The 5,459-nt window shown below is 36.7% G+C and overlaps 1 protein-coding gene across 1 annotated transcript in view; it reads right to left on the bottom strand.

Moving 5' to 3' along the window:
- Nucleotides 1–4,809: 4,809 nt before the first annotated feature.
- The window catches only part of LOC107698986 (CUB and sushi domain-containing protein 1-like), a 320,519-nt gene continuing 319,869 nt past the window's right edge, over nucleotides 4,810–5,459 (bottom strand). The window contains exon 70 of the mRNA XM_016500120.1: nucleotides 4,810–4,881. The gene's annotated coding sequence lies outside the window, so the exon portion shown is untranslated. The remainder of the gene's footprint in view (nucleotides 4,882–5,459) is intronic.

Raw genomic sequence — 5,459 nt, forward strand, 5'->3', positions numbered from 1 at the left:
CGCTACAGGACAACTAGAGGAAAATATCTGGGCTTATTGTCCTGTTTTGTCAGGTTGGGCATACAGATGAATAAAGCTTTGAACGTTCTGTTCAGCCTCCTGAACCCTCAAAGTTTCATTATCATGCACAAAGTTACAAACCTTCCACACAATGGAGAAAATAGCAGGCACATATATGTTTTCATTTTTTATTCCAAATACTTCAAAATAGGTTTCAAGTTCAAGAAAGTAGAATAAGCTTAAACACAATGCAAAGCATCATATACAGACAGATAAAATACATTTTATATATTGCAGACAAGCCATGTTGAGTATTACATATTTACAATATGTAAACTTCTATATACAATCTTTTTTACATTTACAAAAAAAAAAACTTTGTCTCTATTTTGCTTTGTGTGTGTGTATATATATATATTTTATAATCCCCACTAGCATTTGTACTACAATAATGAAAAACATTTACAGATCTGTCAATACACTTTCTCTTTTTTATATTAAAATTTTATTTTCATAAAAATATATCTCTTTACAAAAAAAGTTTCTATTCATTAGTTCTCCTTTCAGCATCAGAGTCTCTCTCTGGATAGCCGCAACCGACCGCTCCATTAAGGTCCTTTAAAGTTTGAAAGTCACTGTTAAAAAAAAAAATCCTTTTGGTCAAGTACATAACTCAAGACTGACTGAATTCCTTTAGGCTTTGGATAGCCAGAGCAGAGCAGTCCTTTAAAAGTCCTTCAAGACTGGGCTTGTACCTCTTACCGACTGGAGAGAAACGCATGGTTGTGGTTATCAAAATGAGAGAAAAAAAAAAGACAAAAAGAAGTTGGACAAGTGCATACCAAGATATTTTCACACTGACCTCCACACAAAACTGATATGTTCATCCTGTAGTAGTATAAAATTTTCATATACTTATCCAATATAAGCTGCAGTGTGCAAATCAAATATATTGATATGCAGTCTTTTAGTGGTGCTGTTTTTCCAATTACTGGTTTAGTTACGTAGTTTGTTGGATGTTCACCGTATGTATAGCATAGATATTTCCAAAACTAAAAATACATTCAGTGCAATCCCGATATTGTCTACATCTAAAATTCTCATTTTTTAAAGACTATGATAAATGAGACAAATACATTGACACTACGAAGTGGTCTTGACATGATCATCCAAGTCTTCGCAATCCTCTTTGCTTCATGCTCTCTTTCACATCATGCCAACAGAACCTTTGATGAAAAAGTTGCCATATACTCATCACATATATACGAAGGTAATATTCAAGAATTTAAAGTGACGTGACATGTGGCCTGTGACTTAGTTAATTTAAATTAACTAAGGTGCTGATCTCTGTTTAACGGATGTGTGTGTGTGATTCGGTCGGGCTGAGCATAAAATATATGGAGGGCTGCCAGGCAGATCTCTTCATATGAAGATGCAAGCACTGGTTCTGATGAAAATGGCCTGACACTGAAAACACATCAGCGCTGTGAAGGGAACATGTCTGTTACAGTGATCAGTACAACGACTACACTGTTTAGACTGGAACGCCGACAAGAATGTGTTGAGCGCTTCAGCTAATTCACTGTTAGCATTGCTAAATGCCACAAATAACATAATAAATGCTGTAATGCTTTTGATTTTGGCTGGATTTCTCTCTATATATGTATATAAAATAGGCTGATGCCTTTTACTTTGGCATAGCAGCACCATAGGTTTTGCAAAATGAATAATATTCACAATATAAGAATAGTCTCATGACACATGCAAGCATGAAGGCCAAAGAATATAAAACAGCATTTACTTGCTCCCTTAAAGTGCAGGTTCTAACCAAAAGGAATATGTGAATATGTCAATGAATTACATGTTTTGGGGTGCTGGTTATTATTTTTGTGTTTGTGTGATTCTCTTAAGCTGAGAATAACAAAGACTTGATTCCATACCAAACGGAGAAAAAAAAATGTATAAAAAAAAACGAGTCTGCATCTTTGAAATTCTCCCTTAGCAACTGGCAACTCTTGACCAGTGTGCAATAATAATAAAAATGGAGCAATAAGAAGAGATTGGATATACCACATATAGAGTTACCAAGGCACTGTTACGAGAAACAGATGGACAAGCATAAAACACAGGCTGCCTGGATCTTTCAACAACATTTTGGGTTAATATAAACATAAAGATGAAAAATAAAATAGAGGTGATGACTTTGAAGCCCTTGTGCCTTGACATTTTGTGTGTATGTGTTTATCGCTAGCAAAGTGCATCTTTTGTAGGATTTTACAAGGAGCCATTTCTAATGTCAGCATTGTAAATCTGGCAGCATTGCTTTTGTTGTCGGGTTGCTGAGACGTAAAATGCAACTGTAAGAAATGTAAAACTCCAAGTCAGTATGAGATCAACTTCAACAAAATTATGTCTGATATGTGGAAACTGCAATAAGATGCCATCTACACTGATAAAGGAATACAAAATGAAATTCTCCTAAAAAGAACAGCCATGCGACAGTCTTGTAAATATAAAGTTAATGTCAATAGGTTGAAGATAATGTACCTGCCTAACTCCTGGCCCACAAAATCCCAATGAAAATACAATCTTTGCTTTTTCAATCAACTTACAGTTGAAACAAGCTCTGGGTAATATCATGTTAACACAACCATGATAGGCTACCGATTTAAAAAGTAATAAACCTGTAAAAGCAATTATATCAGTGATTGATTTCAGAAGCTGAACAGTACAGTGTATAAACTGGAGGATTTTAAATGCCCACTGGAAAGTAAACGCCGCCATCAGGTAACAGAGGCCGTAAGACAAGAAAATCGAACAGAATGCTGCAGAAACAAGCAGAGGCAATAATATTCAATAACTGAATTACAAATCTCAATAACACCGGCCAGTTAAAAGATGCTGCACCCAGAATATAGTGTACTTTGATAACAAAATGTATGTTATGCAGTATGCAATCCAATTCATTGTCAGATCTATCCCCCCTCTCTGCTTGGAAAGTTGTAAACTTCCCAAGCTCTTGCTCATCTTCAAACCTTCTCTTCATGTTACTGGTGCAAATGCATGCAAATAAACAACCAGCCTTGGATTAGTATTTTAAGGAGTGACTTCTAAGCCCCTTTTCCTTATCCTTTTCCTTAAGTGTGGCGTGGGCATGGATGACATGGAGGAATGTGCAGGGAAACAGATTATGACACAAAGCTACAGAGATGAAATATTTTCATGCTCATTTGGTGTTGGCTCCTTTTGACTAAAACCTTCACGTCATTCTTATCCTTGACTTCAGAACTTGAGGACCGAAAGCAGACCCTCCCCTGGTTATGAAAGACACATCTCAAGTTACATTTACCTCTGTACTTCAAGTGCTGTGTTGTTTTTACTCTGTGTATGAAAATCATTGGATCCATGTCATTCAGTAACATAAGCCGACCACTTAAAACTTGTCTGATATCAGGAATAACTATAAATGCTAACAAACGGTTTTTCACCATGATATCCCAACCCACAAACATCCAATTCAGAACATCCAAACACACGATGAGGGGGTTCAGATACCTGGCTAATACAAATCCAACAATTTAATGTGGGCTGTTTTTCTTCTGTCAGTTTGAAAAAAAGGAAATAATAGCAGATAATGGCCATGAAGTCAGCTTCATAAAGCCCCTGAACACCAAAACACATCTTTTCATGTTCTCAGCTGAGCTGCTCGGATGGTTGGACTGTCCATTTTCAGCCAGGATCATGATAAGATGGTGGAGGAACATTCGTTCCTTCAGGCTGAAATGAGAAGAGAGGTGCTACAGCTAGAATCCATGTCTTCTAATAAGCCTCAGAAGCCTCTCATTCCACTTCAGATCGAGTTGTGAGGTTACATACTCAGGGAGCTGATGGGGAAGGTCAGAGAGAGTGTCCTCGGTGAAGTCTGCACTTGTTTGTGATTTCAGCTCAAGGTGGAAAGGGGATAAAACAAGCCAAAACGCACTCCATGGCAAGAACTCAAGGTACAAAAGTAAAAGAAAGCTTCAACTCTCCAGCAACATGCTTCTCATGACTTCCTGCTCACATGAAGACTTCCTCCAAATTAAGAGTGAGAATTATGTATCTCTTGTCATTTTTTGGCAAGCAACGGCTGTGAGCTTCACATGTGTCCCTTTGCACTGCCGCAGTCAAACAGGACGTTCCCTCAGAAGGAAAAAAGTGGAGACAGCAGAAGAGTGTAGGAACAGAGTTGTAGCTAGCAAACACTGACGTGGGTCTTTATCAGTGCATCTCTGTTGATGCGCTTTGACAGCATCGTTGTCAAGGTTTATCACTTTGTCACAATTGGAATTGGTTTACAAATGAAAAACAAAAACAAAAAATCCTCCTCTTTAGTCCATCCATGTGGCCCATTCGTAACTATAACTACATTAAAAAACACAAAATACAACAGATAGCACTATAAATTACTATAATTTAGTTATAATTTAATGATACGGAACAAAAAAGTCATGTCACGAAGGGTTTCAAAGTGAATCACATTTCAGCTGGTTCATTTAATGATTTCACCAAATGAACAATCTGCTAAAATGAATCATATAAACAATAACAAATGGTTCAGCCACATGACAACCCAAAACACAAACCAAGAACATCAAACTCAGACCATCTTTTGTTGACCAATCGGCTCAGTGCTGTTTAAAAGACCTTCCTGAAATCCAACTTTCAAATGGGGACATAAAAGTAAATGTGTAATTACAGTAGAAAATGGCCATCAAGTCAGCATCATTACAGGTTTACAAATGAAAAACAAAAACAAAAAATCCTCCTCTTTAGTCCATCCATGTGGCCCATTCGTAACTATGGGAACAGTTGCATGGAGAGGGAACGATTATATCCAGCCTATGAAAAGAACAGAGAAGACACGTTTGTCAGCAGTTTTGAAGAAACCACTTTGAGATTTCTCAGGCTACTCATTATTTAAACTAGTTAAACTACTGTCAACGTAGCTACACTACAAGTTACTAAAAAGTGGCTAACTACATTGAAGCTATTTACTGTAAAGTCACAATTACCACTGTTCTGTGAATTTTCACATGCAAAATCCAGTCATTTCAATAGGAATCGATGTGATCAGGAATTTCGAGTTAGAGCAAAATGATTCTTAACATTGATTTTGCAATGGGTTCAAGTCAGTCACGTGGATTTGGTGAGTTGACCAACGGAAAGCTGCTTGGTATGTAAGTGACTTCTGTGTGAGCTGTGCTTCATATATTGGTACACTACTGACAATAAACAATGGACCTTTTAGCCTTTGAAATTTCACCAAAATGTCACTAATATGACCACACCTTGAGAGGATATTTTGTAATGTATAATTATCAAGATGATGTTACTACCGGTATATTCCTGGTACAAAATCAAGGATCTCAACATTAAACAGGATTTGGACAGATATATATATATATATATATATATAT

The sequence above is a fragment of the Sinocyclocheilus anshuiensis genome, unplaced genomic scaffold (assembly GCF_001515605.1).
Source record: "Sinocyclocheilus anshuiensis isolate Anshui unplaced genomic scaffold, SAMN03320099.WGS_v1.1 scaffold74, whole genome shotgun sequence".
NCBI lineage: Eukaryota > Metazoa > Chordata > Actinopteri > Cypriniformes > Cyprinidae > Sinocyclocheilus > Sinocyclocheilus anshuiensis.